This window comes from Alligator mississippiensis, chromosome 1 (assembly GCF_030867095.1).
Source record: "Alligator mississippiensis isolate rAllMis1 chromosome 1, rAllMis1, whole genome shotgun sequence".
NCBI lineage: Eukaryota > Metazoa > Chordata > Crocodylia > Alligatoridae > Alligator > Alligator mississippiensis.
In genome coordinates, this window is record NC_081824.1 from 187,846,344 (window position 1) to 187,865,676 (window position 19,333).

General features: G+C 40.5%; 1 protein-coding gene across 1 annotated transcript in view; it reads right to left on the reverse strand.

Annotated features, from left to right (window-relative positions):
* KCNK2 (potassium two pore domain channel subfamily K member 2) overlaps window positions 1-19,333 on the reverse strand; it is a 230,111-nt gene that overhangs the window by 208,595 nt on the left and 2,183 nt on the right. Inside the window, exon 2 of the mRNA XM_059717798.1 lies at window positions 18,757-18,882. The gene's annotated coding sequence lies outside the window, so the exon portion shown is untranslated. The remainder of the gene's footprint in view (window positions 1-18,756; window positions 18,883-19,333) is intronic.

Sequence of the window (19,333 nt, forward strand, 5' to 3'; positions counted from 1 at the left end):
TCTTGTCCACCTGTCTTTGGAAATTATTGCATTTGCAGAAAATCCAAACTACTTGTGGTTTTTGAAATCTAATCAACCATCCCCAAAACACTTGCTTTCAAAAACCAATTAAAGTTGCTAAGTGATAACAATGTACTTACCTATCATAATACTTTAAAAAACCCCACATACTTAAAAGCACAAAAATGAATAATTAAGAACATCAATCTTATGCTGCCCACAATATAGCCAATTTGTACCTATTTCATCACAACTCCATTAACTGTCACCATGGATTGTTTTTAAAACATATTATTTTTATATCATGATGCCAACGTCTAAATATTTTCACTAAAGGGATAAGTGGTGTCTGGATGAAAGCTACTGAGAATCAACTTCATTAAAGTTATTAGAGTTTCCCAGAGAGTGTAATATTTACTCAATATTTAGAGCTATATTTTAGTGAGCATTGCTCTGGTGAGAGGATAGGAGATGCTGGAGACATACCAGCTTAAACTATAGATAGTAGAGATCAAGAAGGGTTACAAAAGGAAGCCAGAGTACAAGGGAAAACCAGAATACAAAAGGAACCCTGTTCTTTTTAAACCTCATTGTAGTCTCGCTTCTCAGGAAAAGGAAAAGAAAGTCACTGTGATTTCCAAACTACATTTCACAATTAAGCAGATAAACTGATTCAACAGACTGCACATGGGTTCATGCCCATGCTTGGCCCCTTTAACACATTTCTACCCAAGGACAACTGCAGGATTGAGGCCATATCTCATCTGAACAATCATAACTAAGAAATACTAAAAACTGATACATGACAGATTTCACAAGGAGACAGAGTAAAATAAACTGAATTATTGTTGTAAATTATCCATTCAGCTCCATATAGTCTGATTTGAACCTCTAGATGTAGATTTTGGGTCCAGCCCTAAAAATTTTGACTACTGAATGTAATGTTTATTACCACAGGCAGTACTGTCAGGAGTGCTAGCAAGAGCAGGTCACAAATTAGCCTTTCTTGAATTCTGAGACTAAAATAATTTGTCTTTACTTATTTGGGGGAAAATTGTTCCCTTGTTCCACAAACAGCTCTCCGACAATGGCTCCACATGCTGATTCAGGGGAATAAAAATAGCTCTTTGTGCTCAAAGGAGGAATTTCCAGTAACTTTTGTTCAAACACTTATTTTCCCTATGCAGAAATATTCTTGTGCCAAGAACCATGTAGCTGGATAATAAAACTGTGCAGTGTTTTAGCAAAAAGTAGTCAACAGCTAGCTGAATATCATGACACAGATGATCCACTAAAGTGGTTTATTTAAGGCATAATAGCTGTGAGATCATGGCAAAGCACACAATTAGCTAAGTATATTACTGGTGTTTATTTCCTTTCTTCTTGCAGCAAGGCACTGAGATGTGCCTGCTCCTTGAACAGAGCAAGCAGCTTGAGAGGCTGCTTGAAGGTGGCAGAGGGGATCTAATGAGGGGCTCACCTGACCAGAAGAGGGCTCAGGCTGGAGCTCTATGGCTAGGGATATTACACATAAACCAGTTTAAATGATCAGAAACTGGTTTAAACCTGTAACAGAACCAAAGTTCAGTGCACATAAACCAGTTTCAAAATGGCCAAAACCAATTTAAAATATACCTAGAGGAATGTATTATCAAATGTAACTGATTTAGTTAACATCAGTTTGTTTCATTATCAGTTCAATCTATGCATCTTAGAGAAGCCTGTGAAGACTGAATTGATTCAGCCTCTGGTTTTCTGACTGTCTGTATTTAGCCTATAAGCTCAGAGCCTGCACTGGTCAGGGAGTCTCTCCCCAGCAACCATGAAGTGAGGAGCTCTTAGCTGCAGGGCTCCTGAAGGGACCTGGATTGAGCTAAACAATGCTGCAGGCTTGGGAACAGAGGCAAGTTCCCTGGGCTGAGAAATACTGGGTTATAGACAAGCGGCCTTTGTTTTATGTTAACTCCTAGAAGGGGCCTACCAGAGGGTCCACGTGCCCAAGGAAGGGCCAAGCTCGTCTGAGAGCCCAAAGGAGGGGCTGCATGCAGGACTAGAGGGTTCATGAGTCCAAGGGGACCAAGTGTATAGGCTAGGGTATACACACTAGGAGGTGAGAGATAAGGAAAGTTTGCCCTCTTAAAAGGGTAGGGGGCTTCTTCTGTTATTTGTGTTTCTGTTATAGCCCAGGGGCTTATGGTTTATATCACTGTTTATATCAGTGGTTTGTGTTCAGACTGTAAGGGATGGGCACACAATTACCTTGAGCCCTGCCAGGGGCAGGCTGAAGGCTTGAGCTCTTGTTGAGTCCAGAGAAGGGCAGCATGCAAGGCTGCAGAGCCACACAGGTACCAGGAGCCCAGAGCCCAAGAGAGGTGCAGTCACATGAGCGATTGTTGAGCCCAGAGTGGGCACAATGCTACATTAGAGCCACAGAACCAGACAGGGGCCCAGCACCCAAGAGAGGTACAGCCACACAGGGGCCACGGGTCTGGGAGGGACAAACTAGAGCTAGCACCTCAAAGCCAGGTCCAACACAATGGGCCTGGGCTAAAAGGTGTAGCTGAGAGAAAAAAAAGTGTAGCAGGCAAGAAGGCCAAAGCCCAACAAGTGAACAATGATATGATAACATCTGTGAGGCTTGGGGCATGGTGCAGAAGAAAAGGAACCACACAATTTGCCCTTAAGGCTACAGGTGCTCTATGGGAGCCTAGTCGGGCCAGGAGGGACCTACCAGGCCTGAGGGCTGGAATGAGACCCAGTGGTAAATTGTTATGAGTAAGGCTTACTCTAAAACCTTTTGGCACGCTCCCTTAATCAACCTTTACTATTAAGAACAAGGCATGGCAGGAAAGCAATCTAGATAGAGTAGCATGAGAGTTTGAGCTGGGCAGAAGCTGCAGGGCCACCGGGGGGGGGGGGAGTCATGGCCACCTGTGTGGCCACAAGACCTGCCACGCCTCTCAATTATCAGGTGTTGGCTAGAAATGGAAGCTGAATTCCTAGCTTGGTAAGAAGATAGTTTGATTTCATTTGGCAAGTTGTCTATTCCCATGACTTTTGTGGTGTGTAGAGGTATAAATGTTGCAGAAATTTATCCTATGAAATTAGCCACCTTTTCCTGATCATTTTTGATGAACTGTAGAACCTGTGTATGAAGAGCAAGTTGTTTTTAGAAGTATACTTGGGTTCTGTCTATCAGCAGTTTCAGAGGACTGATAACAGACAGCTTTAAAAACAGGATGGGTGCACATATCTGTTCCTTTTTGATGGCTGCTCTCTCTTTGCTGAAAGCTGCAAGAGAAAAGTGGCAGGGAAGAAATCAAGATTGGATAAGCCCTACATATAAACTCTTCCTCTTAACATCTACTCTGTGCCACTGCAAGACACTCAGTTAGATAGACTCGTGTGGTATTTCTTATGCTCTTAGAGTCTATATCACTAAGCAGAGACAGAGACAAGAGCAATAAGATAAGGCAGCATGCACTGCTTAGTTTTGTGCTCCAAATTACAGGGGAATAGATGGAAAGTAGGTACAAAACAAATGCTTGATGTTAGAACTGCTGAGAAATAAATGAGTGATTTCCTATGTTGCTGAAGAAGCAGAGCAAGTCAAAAAGGATGGTTCAAAAAGAGGTTGTCTGTACATTTTGCTATGCCATTTACTTCATAGATAACATGCATCATTGTGCAGAGAATGTGCACAAGACTTCAAGAAAACCCCAGGCTTAAGTTATTTTTTAAGATGTACATAAGGATGCTTCAGGCAGAAATGATCCTACCCTGTGCTATTCTATCTGAGGTCCCTTCTAGCCCTATTTCTCTGCTCCAAGAGGGTTTTGTACAAGATAAAAGCAGTTTCATTTTCTGGACCTATTTCTGTTTGGCATTTAGGCAGAAGAATTACACCTGATTTACATCAGCATGAGAGAAATTAAAAGGGTGCCTATATGCGAGTGCAGAGGCTGCTCTGACATGCTGGAATGCCAGCGCATGAGAGCAGACTCGATTAATTGCAATTGCCATGCTCCAGCAGCCTCCTGTGTCTCATGTATCAGCATCCCCACACTTAAAAATGGTAGCGGGGAATACCTGCTGCCATTTTTAAGTGTGGGGATGCTGATGCAGGAGACACAGCAGCGCTTTAATTAGAGCGGTTCTTGGAGTCACTTTGAAGTACTGTGCCCCGCCCCCATCCCTGGAACATGTGCAAAAGTGCCTTTAAAATCACCATTTTCAAAGGCTATACCTGCTTATTTGCATTCTATTTCTGATGTGTCTTTTCTTTCTACAGATTGGTGCTCTTCAAAAAATATGCTGATCTTCTAAATATCAGGTCCTTCTCAGAGTTGTTCTCAGTACTGTTTGCCCTTGGTGGAGTTTTCAGCCTCAGGTGATGAGTTGCTGACATTTTAAAACACATCTTAAAATTAAAACCATTTTGACTGCATCTACACACATGCAGATACTTGGTTCCACACCCTGTGCTGCTGCTACCCATCCCCCGCTAATGCCTATGCCACGTGCCCTCTGGCATGTGGCAGGTTACCCCAGGGGTGATAGGGGACTCTGAGGCCAGCCTGGCCCCAGCAGCCTTACCTGGGGTTCTGGGGGCCCCCCAGGGCTGCAGCAGTGGTGATCATACTCCCCATGCGCTACTCTGCTGTTTTTTGAATGGGTATTTTTTTGACCCCTGGATATTCAGGGGTAAAGAAACAAACAAACACAACCGAACAAAAAACAAAACAAAACAAAAAATGCACTGCTCCCTTGCAGCATAGACAGCAGCTGAATGTGCAGTATGTGGCACCATAGATGCATCTGTGGCACCACATACCGCATGGATACAACTGTCTGGACACGGCCTCTATATAATCAATTTAGCTGTGGCACTCAGATTCTTGAAAATAAGAAGTTATTAAATTCATAGCAAGTGTTCAGCACTTAAAAGTTGAAAGAAACACACGCTTTACAAAGTGAAGAAGAGTCCATAGATAAGCAGGCTGTAGTTTGCTGGCTGAGGCACAGCAGTTGTTTTATACCCGACATAAGGAATAAGGGACTATAAACACTGTTCAGTCTCTCTGCCTTCAGCAGTATCAGAGAAACAAGAAACCCAGATCTGTTTCAGGAAATTCTTTCCTAGTCTATGTGAACTAAATTAATACAAGCCTAAAGAATGCAAGAAGTATTTGTGCACTGAACACACTATGCTTTAGAATAGTGGGTCAAATTCAGCTCTGGTTTCATAGATGTTAGAGTCGGAAGGGACCTCAATAGATCATCAAGTCCGACCCCCTGCATAAGCAGGAAAGAGTGCTGGGTCTAGATGACCCCAGCTAGATACTCGTCTAACCTCCTCTTGAAGACCCCCAGAGTAGGGGAGAGCACCACCTCCCTTGGGAGCCCGTTCCAGACCTTGGCCACTCGAACTGTGAAGAAGTTCTTCCTAATGTCCAGTCTAAATCTGCTCTCTACTAGCTTGTGGCCATTGTTTCTTGTAACCCCCAGGGGCGCCTTGGTGAATAAATACTCACCAATTCCCTTCTGTGCCCCCGTGATGAACTTATAGGCAGCCACAAGGTCACCTCTCAACCTTCTCTTGCGGAGGCTGAAAAGGTCCAGTTTCTCTAGTCTCTCCTCGTAGGGCTTGGTCTGCAGGCCCTTGACCATACGAGTTGCCCTTCTCTGGACCCTCTCCAGGTTATCCGCATCCCTCTTTAAGTGTGGCGCCCAGAATTGCACGCAATACTCCAACTGCGGTCTGACCAACGCCCTATAGAGGGGAAGTATCACCTCCCTGGACCTATTTGTCATGCATCTTCTGATGCACAATAAAGTGCCATTGGCTTTTCTGATGGCTTCGTCACACTGCCGGCTCATGTTCATCTTGGAGTCCACTAGGACTCCAAGATCCCTTTCCACCTCTGTGCCACCCAGCAGGTCATTCCCTAGGCTGTAGGTGTGCTGGACATTTTTCCTCCCTAGGTGCAGCACTTTGCATTTCTCCTTGTTGAACTGCATCCTGTTGTTTTCTGCCCACTTGTGCAACCTATCCAGGTCTGCCTGCAGCTGTTCCCTGCCCTCTGGCGTGTCCACTTCTCCCCATAGCTTTGTGTTGTCTGCAAACTTGGACAGAGTACATTTGACTCCCTCGTCCAAGTCGCTGATGAAGACATTAAAGAGTATCGGTCCAAGGACCGAGCCCTGCGGGACCCCACTGCCCACACCCTTCCAGGTCGAGACCGACCCATCTACCACGACTCTTTGGGTGCGACCCTCTAGCCAATTTGCCACCCACCGGACTGTGTAGTCATCCACATCACAGCCTCTTAACTTGTTCACCAGTATGGGGTGGGATCCTGTATCGAAGGCCTTCCTGAAGTCTAAGTATACAACATCCACCCCTCCTCCTGTGTCCAGGCGTTTCGTAACCTGGTCATAGAAAGAGACTAGGTTGGTCAGGCACGATCTGCCCGCCACAAACCCGTGCTGGTTTCCCCTCAGCATAATTTGCCCTGCTGGGCTCTCACAAATGTGAGCCTTGATAATTTTTTCAAAGACTTTACCAAGGATGGAGGTGAGACTGACTGATATGTGTGAACATATTAAGCAGGAGTAAAAACGGCTTACTATAAACTTGCACTCTGATATGAATAAGGCCACTGGAACTAATTGTGGAAACCTAGGGATAAGTCCCATCTTAGCACAGTTCGGTTACTTGAGGAGTGGAAAGTTTTTCAACAGAGTATTTTTAGGTTGTCCTGCCAGCAGAGAGCACATCTCACTGTTGCTTCAAAGGCAGGGAGTGCTCTCTTGTATGCTGCCCACCCTGGCGCATAGTCCCTCTACTACATGAGATATATGTAGCATTCACAAGAGTGACAGCTCACCAAGTGAGCACTAGTAGCTTAAATTATCCTATGCTCTTTTCCTCTACGGCCACCGCACCTGTACAACTACCAGAAGGAAGGCAGCATCTAGGGCTGAAATGCTACAGAACTTTCAGGAGAAAGGAATTTCCTTCAGGTCCTTTCTCTCTCATTTTCAACAAAAAGACTCTGCTTCCTAGTCACAGACAGAAAAGCCTTCCTGAGGATCATTCTACAAAATAATGAATTAGCAATAAAAAGTTTTCCAAGAAATCATCTCCTCTTTGAAAATGATCTCTCTCTATTCTATTCTCTCTCTCTGGGAAGAATGGGAATAGTTTCTCTGGTTTATATATATTTTAAAAAGGCCAAATCACAGATTTCCCAGCTTTAAAGAAAACATGTATATCTTAAGGAAAACTAAATCATCGCATCTCTTTCTTTAAGGACACAGAACATCTACTCATGGCAACTAATATATGAACTCTATCATTATTTACAACTTCCTTTAAAATCAGCAACACCTCTTTACAAGTCCTATTACGATCTCTGATTTCATCCAGCTGCATTACATAAAACGAGGCACTTAAGCAGAGGATTTTTTTAGTTGCACATACAGCTGACCAAATTTTGCCCTTTGTTATGCTGGTTAAATCTTCCCCCTCTGCTAATTTCACACCTAACTGCATGGAGAGTTAAGAATATTTACCCGTGAAGCATTAGAATTTTTAATTCCATATATTTATTATTAAAAAGACTACCCTTCCGTTCCACATGAAATCAACAGTGAAAGCACCATCAAGTGAAAATCAGATCCACTGAATCTAGTGAAACAGCATTGACTTCACTGAAGTATTTGAAAGCAGTGTTTCTATGATGCAAGATCACACATATCCACTACCTTTATCCCAAACACTAGTATTTCTTGCTTCAATAACTCAATGAGATTCATACTAAATTTGTGACTAACCCCGTAAGTTATCAAGTCCTTCTTTCTACAACAAGGCAACAAGGATAAAGGAGAAGCGGTATATATGATGTATCTTGACCCTAGTAAAGCTTTTGACCATTTCACACAATATTCTCATAAGTATGTCAGGAAAGGATGGTTCATATGAAACTACTGCAAAGCATGTTAGTAGAAAAACTGTACCCAAGCAACGTCTATCAGTGGATCACTATTAAAATGGAAAAGATACATCAAGTGGGTCTTCACAAGGTCTATCCTGGACTCCTACGATCCAATATTTCCATTAGAGACTTGGATGCCCTTATTAAAACTTCTAAATTATAGAATGATAGGGTTGGACATTACCTCAAAAAGGTCATCTGGTCTGACTACCAAGATGATAGTAAGCTGGGAGGGGTGCAAACATGCTGAAGGAATGGATTACAATACAAAATGACCTCGATAAACTGGAGAAGCCTGAAATTAATAAGATGCAGTTCAATAAGAACACATGCTAAGTACTACACTTAGGCAGGAATACTTAATTGCACCAAATTCAAAAAGGGAAATGATTGATTAAACAGCCATTCCACAGAAAAGGATCTGGGATACATTAGTGGAACAGAAACTGAACTCAAGTCAGCAATGCCAAACTACTGTAAATGAAATCAAACATCATACAGGGATGTATAAATAGGCATGTCCTATTTAAAACATATGAATCAATCTTTCCAATTTACTCCTAACTAATAAGGTATCAGCTGGAGTACCACATCCAGTTGTGTGTCAGCACAAGAGGTGTGGGCTAAAAGGAGAAAGTCCAGAAGAGAGTGATAAAAATGATTCAAAGTCTAGAAAAAATTAAAATAATTGAGTTTGTTTATTCTAGAGAAGAGAAAACTTAGATATGATCATAGTATCCAAATATGTAAAAGGATATAATATTCCTCTGTGATCTAAATTATTCTCTACAATCATTACGATAGAAAACTTAAGTAATAGGCTTAAACTGCAGCAAGGAGTGATTTAGGATGTATCCTAAAGAAAACTCTTCAGCTATAATGGCAGTTAAGCAGTGGAACAGATTACCTAGGGAGGTTGTGCAATCTCCATCATTGCAGGTTTTAAGAATAATTCAGACAAACATCTATAACAAATCTTTTACATATACTGGAGTAATAGCTTTGGGTAGGGGGATTGATTAGATGGCTTCTTGGGCCCCTTCTGGCCTTCATTTCTATGATTTATCAAATACCATTCTTCCAGGAAACTTAAAGTAATGTGGTATTTCATGTAATTAATACTATAGCCAGAGTTTCCTGATTTAAGTGATGCCAATGGTGTTCCTTCATTTTTATTGTAAAAATTAATTTTACTTGGTATGTAGGTAACAGAAGAAGCAAAATGAGTAATGTCACTCAAAATCATGAATATTTTGGATTAACTTGTGCATAAAATCTCATAGAAAGCTATCACCATGTTTTAGATATATTTTGCCAAATTCTCCCGCTGGACCTTTGGTACATAAAACCCAGAGAGGCATTAGAAAAGTACAATATAGGACTCCTTCAGCCATGCTTGGTGAAAAAACAGGGTGACACCTGAGGGACTGAATTCCCACCTAACTCTGTCACATTCATCATCATAAGACAGGTTGGTTAATATTAATTATGTGACATATTTTAACAGTAGGAAGAAGATCAAAGCTCTTTATGTAGACTCCAAAGCAACTAGACACAGAACTGCCTGTAATGTATACACACATGAAGTGCTGTAATTAACCTCTCTCTAGTAAAAATTGTGACTTGTAAATTTTTAAGCCCAAATGAACGGAATTTGGAAGTCGTAATGCACCTCCTCTCTGACCAGGCTTTGCATCTACTGAAAAGACTCAAGATGTATTCAGAGACAAAGATGTGGTCTTTCTGCAGCTTTACTCATCATCTTTCCCTTCTTCCACTGCTCTAGTGCTCATGCACATTTTCTCTGAAAACAACAGACCAGATTGAATACAACATGGATCACAGACCTTCTGATATAAGCATATTTGAATTTTTTATTCAATCCTTGCAATTTTGTCACCACTATATAAGGATGCATATATGGGGGCTGGCAGTGGGGAAATCAGGAAATCACTTTGGTTGATATGACTTAAGAAAAACTGTACTCAATTGCAACCTTCATGAGAACGCTACTACCTCAGAGCAATTCCATTTATTTTGGCCGCACTACTACAATTTGTCACAAAAATCAGAAACAGATCCTGAAAGCAAGCTATAATTCAGCATTTCTAGAAATGAGCTTTTCAGCACCAACAACTCTTTATGGATTTTGCCTTTTGACTATAAAGTAAAACTGTAAGGTTGCATTAAATAGTCTGAATTTTCTCCATAAAATAAAAATAAGCCATATGAAAAAATGTCAGATGATTGAAGTATATCCATAGAACAACTATATTATATACAGTATATGCTTACCTATCGTTATCATGAGTACACTGGTCATAAGAGAGAGGACATTCTGCCTGTATATGCTGAACACACTGTTTAAAATAAATGGTTGCAGAATTTACTGCAGATGGTATGATTCAAAGGTATCTATTTGTGATTCCTTTATCTTGTTGCTTAGGATTTCTGAGAAGGAAATTATGCTGATAATTATTTTCTCTAGAAATTCAAGGCACAATAATCACATTAAATCACATCAACTGATGTATGTATTTTGTTATTTGTTCTGCTGCTCCATTTTGTCAGGATGACTACCATATTCAATATCCTTGGTTTATTAGCATCCTGCAGTAATGTATTTAAGTTGGAGATGTTATTGTATCTTTGTACTGAAGAAGGAAAACTAATACAATGAAATTCAAAGGAACCCATATATCTTGGGTAGAATCCTATTTCACTGTATAGGTCCAAATAGCTTTTACCCAGTTCCGTAACTGCCGCTTTGACATGTATGCACAGTTTGCAATCCTACTCCATGTTCAGTCTGGATGCATAAGCATTCGCACAGCTACTCAACACATGCAGTAGGCCATGCAGAGACCAAGCAGATACATAGGTCTGTATATTCATATGCTGGCCAAGTCACAAAATAGTATCCAGCAAAACCCCCAAATAAACCAGGAGGACCCTTGAAAAAGGAGGATTCTCCCATGTTTTTAGCCTGATAGCCAAGTGGTTAGGGCGCTACCCAAGGAAGCAGGAGACCTGGAGTCTAGACCCTCCCCTCCCCAGAGCAAGGTTTGAACCTACACCACTCTGACTTCCCAGAGCAGTTCCTAAATACCAGGCCACAAGTTAGGAATTATCCAGTGCTCTCCCCAGCCCTGTGTCTGGGTACAGAGACATGCAGCTAGCCCCTGAACAACCAAGAGAGGGAGATAAGTCTCTTTCTCTCGGAGGGAAGAGAAGGTATAGGGTTAAGCAAGATAGATGCTGCTCTGAGAGGGGAACCTGGATTGTAGCCTTGCTCCCAATGGGGCAAATACCCACATTGCTCACCATCCATCTCATCCAATGAAATTAAATGCCATGTGCAATAGCTCATCCTCAGGAGAACGACTGGAAAGGGAATTAGATAATACTGAACCTGTGCCCTGGTAGTTAAATCAGAGACAGGCAAGTTCAAAACCCCTCTGGGTAAGGAAGACCTAAAACCTGGATGAGAACCCTAACTACTTGACTATTAAACTAAAATCCCCCTATGCCCCAATTTTAGGACTTATGTGCCTGTGTGGACCCTGAGTGCGGCCTATTACACATGCTCAGTAACATGTGGGCACGTAAGTGCCAAAATGGCAGTTACACCAGTGGCATTTTCCGAACTGCATAAGTAAAGTGAAATAGGATTCTGCCCCTGTTTGTGTGTGTTTAGTTGTTAAGCAATATATGCAATTTCTTCATATTTTTGTTGATTTAAATACAGTTTAGCAGCAGATTCATTTTACAATAAAATTTATACTCAGTACAGGCCAAATCCTAGGGCCAGCAGTCCCAGAGATGCTGAACCCCAAGTACTTCTGTGGCCTATAGAAGGCCTTAGTCTTTGGAAAGACAAAGAGAACAGACTACGTGTCCTCTAATGCTTGATGAGGGCAGTATTACAGGCTCTCCAGTCCACTTGCCTTGTATTGCAATGCAATGCAGAGAAGCATTCTGCACTTTGCTTGCCTAGCATCTGGGGTGGGGGACACGAAGTTGAGGGTTTCCTTCTGCTGGAGAAAGTAAGAGGGAACTATGAAGCCAGGTAGCCAGAAGTCAGATTCCTGGTCCTGACATGAAGTGCATGTCAGACACCTGAAATAGAGGCCTGGAGAATGGCTTGTTCCCACACTTGCTATACTGAAGGAAGGGTACAGATGAAAGGGAAAGGATTAGGAAAGGGTTCCATAAATGTTATCATGATCTTGCAACCCACTTTTAAAATTGGATGAACTTTGCTCCTTTCCCTTGACCCCTTTCCCATGTTTCAGCCTTGCCTATCTGAGATTATACCATCATTAAAACAGGCATAAACCACACATTTCACTCTTAAATCTAAACTTCCTCCAGGTTTTAGATTAGAGATATTACACACTCATATTAAAGAGCCTTTAAATGAGAGAGCAATTTCCTTTGTATACAAGGATGAAGTGATGCAAAAGTAGAGGGGGAAGAAATGGTACACACAATTCAGTGCTTGGACTTAGTCTCCTAAATTAAGTATTTTTTAAAACATTGTCCAAAATCTAATTCCCATTTTCCCCAAGGTAATTTCAGTTCCTAGATCACGCAAGCTTTTCTGTAAACGGTATCCTGGAGCTTGTTCAAGTCACCAAAATTGTAGCTGGTTTGATCAGGGCCTGTTGTTTAAAATATAGAAATCTGTGGCCTGATTCTACATTCACTCAAATATTAGCACTCAAGTATTAACTTATCTGACACTGTCTCTGTCGTAATGTAAATGTCAAAACGGGAACTCAAAAGCAGATCTTGACTCCCAGTCCTCTGCTCAGATCACTTCAGCAGTTAGTTAAACTTATCAAAATACAGATGGATCACGAAGCCAGCAAATTAAGATATTTTCAGCATTATAAGTTCTTTCTACAGAGTATGAAATCTTGACTAACACAAATACATGCACATTTTAGCTTGCTGTAGTCACCTCTCTTCCTTTTAAAATGTTTCATTCAGTAACTTCCAAGCTAAAGATGTGAGCACCGAGAGCTTGAACCCTCAAGTGCTGAGTTTAGCACCTTTGACAATCACCTCCTTATTTTATACATAGCTCAGTTTTGTCCTGACACTAGAACATTTGCTAAAAAAAACTGTTATACTGTAGGTTCAGATTTCTACAGAAGTTCTTGCTTTATCAACACTGTTATTTTTAGCATTTAAAAATATCAAAGCCATTCATGGTTTGCCATCCTTCTGATCTTGGGGGGGGGTGGTGATGATGCACATCATCAATGCAATTCATTCCCTTAAGTCAGAACTGCAGAGATCTGAGAATCTCATATTCCTCTAATAGGAAATCCTTCTTTCGCTTGTGGCACTGGAGCATGAACCGAATGCAAAGAGTGGGTATAATGCTTTTAACAAGTATGCTAAGTTAGAATTTCAGTTACCTCCCCTACTTTAATAATCAAGAAACCTAGTACTGTGCCAAATTAATTTTATAGTTTCTCACATCTTATAGTTACGCTTTTCTGAATGAAGGAAAGTAAAGCCTGTTTTTGTTCAGCCATGTTACAACAAAGAATATTTCTTGTGAAATAAATGCATGGACGTTAACAAAATGGCATCTAGAAAATAGCTAAGATCATGAGCAGACATCTGTGCAGGTGGAATTAGAAAGCCAAATTAGTTTTTCCTTATACTTAAATATATATTAAATAAATAATAGATGTACATATATCCTCAGTTAAGAAATCAGACAGAGAATTTCATAATATGGGAAACAAGGCTAGGAGTTTGGCTAACCAGTTTTCATTGCCACCAGGGGCTATAAAATTAAGTATGTCTGTGCACATTTCCTTTGACATACTAATTTAAATAGCCTTAGCCTCATTTATTTTCTAAACATGGGTGATGGTTGGCCTGGATTGCCTATACACCCTGAAGGATGAGGGAGTGGATGTCTGAAGGCTTGGATACACTAGGCTATAACATAATTTATAATATGGCCATATGCTGTTGAACACAAGGACTTTAAATATTTATACCCACTTCCAGAAAATTCTATCTTTAGAGGTTGAGGTAGAGGGACTATGGCACAATGAGAATCCAACTCTGAATGTAGATAGGGGCAGTAGTGTTTAGCACTGTGTTTGTTACCACAACTGTTGCTCAAATTCATGACGCAAAAGTTGCGAGAATGACTTTGTAGAGTTAGTAAACCCTTCAATCCCTCTCCCCTACTCCTTACCACCACCAGGTGGCTCTAGTCCCTCTCTGATGCATGCTGGCCCTCCTCTGACACATACTGATTGTGTGTATGTGTGTGTACACACACACACACACACACAAATAAAATAATAATTACACAGTATATGATTGTATATATGCTATAGTACATGTTGTATGATAGACATTAATATATAATGGTACATTGTTATAACAAAGTATATAAATAATGTACTGCTTCCCCGTAAATTTGACTGCCAGTGAGGGAGGATGCCCACAGCAGGTTTGCTTTCAGATCCACAGTGATACAATGAAGCCAAGTAGGAAGTTGTCTCACACACAGTTGTCATTTTTTTTTAAAAGGAGCTATTCAGCCAGAGAAGCAGGAATGCAAATGATTCTCAGCTTGTAATTATTTGACTAGATTCACCCCAGGTGATACACAAAGATGAAGGTTCCTCCTCCTGAGCATGGATTTGTGCCTTTGGGAACACAAAGTGGTTTCTGTTGTAAGAGAGCAGATTTATGCTACATCAAAATCCCTACAGAAGGCCTGTCAGTGGAGACAGACCTACAAATAATAACAACACTGTTTTTCTGCCAGATCCACCTTGTTTAAGCTATGTTGTTTGCCTCTGGATCACCTGTTGGAAAAAGGTCTGCCATGATCTTGTATGACTACAGTGTCCTTCAGGTACCCTACGCCTTATACCAAAGTCTTCACCAGCAGCTACTGCCATAGATTGACATTAATCAGTATCATAGATCACATATATTACATTGAGCTGTGGTCTGGTTGGGAAGGTAGTAAAAACAGCTTTAGTGGAAAATGTAATTAAAGAATCAAGACAGCAATGGCTGTGCCTTTCATTTTTCAAATAGGTATTCCTGCAGTAAGTTTCCAGGAGAAAAAAAAAAAAGCATTGACTAAAATTGTTTCCTGTGCTCCATCTGTCTTAGCTTAGCTTGTAGCTAGTGAATGAGTTATTTTGGAAGTGCCTATTTCCTCCTTACTCTATCCAGCAGCTCACAAGCCAGGCTTGTGTATACTGCAAAAAAGGCTATCCTCATTCCCAGAAGAATGAGTCAAAGTTTCCCCTGCATGAATGAGGAGGCAGAGATGAGAAGTGCATTGTGGATAATAACTCTGCCCCCATTGTTACTAAGAGGTAGTGCCTCAAACTTCATGCCCAGCACTTGGAAGGTAACTGCTAGGAATTTTATAGACAACATATTGGTGCAACCAAAGTAAAGCAAGATATAGGAACATGAGGGTATGTGCAGTTGTAAATAAAGACAGTGGTAATTAGAGACCAATAGCCCTTAGATATCCAAGAATGTCACTCCCAATGACTTCTGTAACCTATATGTAGTCCTATATGTAACCTTTATGTAGTCAGAACATTATTAAAAAAAAATCATCCTTTTCAAAAGACATTGTTTGTTATTAAAACAAAAATTGCCAGTTTTATAGGATTAGTAATGCTGCTTAGCTATCAATACATTTATTGCTGCTCTCGGCAAGGATGAACAGATTTACGGCTGAGTCCAAAGCACAGCCAACTATTTGACTGCATTCTTTTCCCTTTTTGCCCTGTGCTTGGGTGGCTTGGTTAAGAGGGACTTGGATCCAAACTAGTCCTGAGCTTGGCTTTTCAAAGGTAAAACCCTCCCTCCCTGCAAAACAAAACAAAAAAAAAAAAATGTGTTTTCATTTGTTATAAAGGCCAAAAGCACAAAGTAATGGTACAAGTCATTATTTACTCAGCAGGGTAGATGTACATGGAGACTGAAGATAGGAAGGCCAGGCTCACCAAGTAACAAGGTTCTTGCCTGGAAGGGTTAGTCCTACTTTACCATTCACCACATCTGGCAGATGGTACCGCAGAAGCACACCTTATGGAATAACTGAATCAGAGAATTTTGCACTTCTAATTCTGTTAGATTATAAGGTACACCTCTTCCTTGCCTTCTGTCTGACTTGAGACTTAACATGGCTACCTACCTCTCTCCATTTATCAAATCCTTGCAGCTTAACTTAGTGAAGGGGATTCTCAAACTGAGGAGAAATAACCCACTCTACCAGGTTGCAGGCTAGCATCGCAGCTGCGCCATAGCTGCTACAGCAGAGCCTACAGTACTCCAGTGCTTCTTCTCCATCATGGAATGATGGCAAATGGCTGGATACAGAAGTTTTACCATAAGCTAAGTGTAACTGTGAAGGTTAACACAAGAAGCCAGAGAATTCACCAGCCCAACCCTGTGAGTAAAATACAGAACACCAACAGGGCTTTGAGTACAGATCTCTTGAACAGGCTCCCTGAATCCTGTTTTCCCTTGTTGTTCCACACTATTTCCCGTAAAGGACAGACTGGGTTTTGCCCTTAGAACACAAGCTGGCACAATAAGGAACAAACAGTACAATACCACAGAGAAACAGAGTAGCAGGTGGTCACTGTAGCCAAGCCTGATGTTAAATTTATTCCTAATGTTATCTGTCAACAAGCTATTTAAGGCTTGTGTCTATATTTTTATCCTTCCTGCTGGTTTGAATTTCTGGTTTATTATTGCAAATTAATGATAAAGATATTAACAAGATAAGCTTCCTCCCAGTTGCTGGAAACATGTATTTTGGAAACATTTTGCTCTCAATTTACTATCGCTAGATATGAAAAAGATTCCAAGAATCGAATCATGTTATTTATATATTAGATGAAAAACAAATGGACAGGCATTCCTGCTAGACATTCAATAAAAGAAAGGACTATAAATATTTATTTTGATTATGATAATACCTACTGAAAACATACAGAGGGAGAAGAGAACATGAGATACAGAAATATCAGGGATTCCTGTCTAGAAAGAAACCACTGTTGATCCTTGTTCAATATATTAAATCTCCAGTTTCAAAGGATACTGGGCCCTCATGGCCCCCATTAAATGCTGCAGGAGTTCTGTTAAGTTTTCAGCAGTGCTAAGAATTAGATCTTACAAACTTCTAAGCAGGTTTTACAATGAAGCAGTATTTATTCTCAATGAAAATTTCATTTCCATGCTATCTACCATGGGTGCATTAGGCTTTGCTTACCATGTTGATGATGAGCAGCACTCAGCTGCTTTTACCTCTTATAGGTTAGTAAAACCTCTTAGTTTAGTAAAAAAAGAGAATTTCTGAGAGCTTGTTTTGTGTGCAAGACTCATTGTCCTACTTATGGCTCTCTCTCTCCATAAGTACAGGGAAACAAACACAAAAATTAAGCACGTATATGAACCGTGTTCAAAGCTTTTGCTTCTGTTTTGCTTGAAGACATTCCTTAATGTTGCTCTCCTTGTGTTCTTAAGATATTGGGAGGGGGGAAGCAAACTGATAAATGTTTTTCTTTTGGTTTGTTTTTAATGAGTCATTCTACTAAGTATTTGCATTAGCAGGTCTCCTGCTGCTGCTAGATTCCTCAACTATGTTTGTTTAGTTGCTGTGCCTCTTGAAAAGTGCAACACTTGATTTTTTTCCCTAGATTGTCTTTGTATTTTAGAAAAAATTTAAAGATTTAAATGTTTGAACAACTGATTAAGCATCCAGTCTTGCAACCATAATGTGAGTATCCCCAGTAAAGTCAACTGGACTACTCATTGGGTGTGTCTACACATGCGCTTTAATGTGCAGTAGCATATTTTACTGTACATTTAAGTGTTGTGTAAAAAAAACCCCACACAACAATGTGCAGTAAAATAAGCTATTGCATATTAACCATCACTTAAAACCATGGGCATTCATTACTGCCCATTAAGGCAGCCTAATGCGCATTTTTTTAGTACCTCACATTGGAGCTACTAAATTTAATGCACATTAGAAAAGGCACTTTAACACACATGTAGACGCACACACTGAATAAGGATTGAAGGACCAACCTAATATATTCTTATTTCTTTGTGGGGTTTCTTTCTTTCTTTGATCCAATTCAACTGTTCTAGTATGAACAGCAAAACAGCAACACACAGATGAAATGCAAGTACAATCAAGTTTAAAGTTCAAAGCTTTTTTATTTCTTCTTAGGCTTCAAAAGGAAGACAAGCCAGTTAATACTGAGCTCTTCTCAATACAAAAGGCTAATTACAGCTGCATTTAAACCATTTTGAGAATCCCCACCTCCCCCCGCCTTCAAATAAAGAAATCTAACATTTTGAACACTTCAGAGAAGTTTCATGTTTGAAGCCAACTTGCTGTTCACACTGACATTTTGTCATAGTTCTACGTGATATTATAAGAGCTCTTTCTTGAATAAAAGTGGGCCATGGGCAAGGTTGTGATATGTTGGCTAGCACAAGTAGAGAAAGCTAAATCTATTAGCTCCCTTCCAGTTCTGAGTGCTGGCCATGTTTGCCATTCAATCTCCTGAATACTAGCTTAATAAATTTGCCCTCTCAGCAAAGCTTAAGTCCTTTCTCTATGTTTCAGATACAGGGAAAGGGAAAAGGAGAATATGCTAGTTAAGCCCAAGGCTAAAACCCATCCACTAGATTAAAAGGGAATAAAGGACTCAGTGCTTACCTGTTCATAAGGGTGGTTGACCAGAGATCTTCTCTGACTGAAAGCTTGGGTGTCAAGAGAAGCATTTGTAAAGCAGCTCTTCAGAGTAGTATTATTTTACCAGATCAGGCGTTAATGTTGTTTTTCCTGTTTTTCAGCAGATTGAGAAGAGAAAAGGAAGGACTTCAAAGGACTACAAAACCCCCCCCACACCTTTGAAAGAGTCAGTGCGTTTAAGAACAACCTTTTCCTGATTGCAGAATTAGGGCTTACACTTTGTTTTAGAGCCCACTTCTACTCTGAAAAGTGATTGCGTATAAATGGTATCCTCTTACTTATCACATCTGTTCCCTGTGTGAATTCAGAACTGCATCTGCTGACTTCAGTAACAAAAATAATCTTTTTTTTCCATTACTTGTTATTCTTGTAGCACCACCACAACTGAGAGAGAGTGAACTACAGCATTCCTTGTCTATCTATTTACTATGGGATACTTACAAGGATAATAAACTATGTGCTTGCAAATCAACTGGCCAGGTGAAATTGAAGGTACAACTGGCCCTACAGGACTCTTTAACTGTGACGATATTCAGAAAGA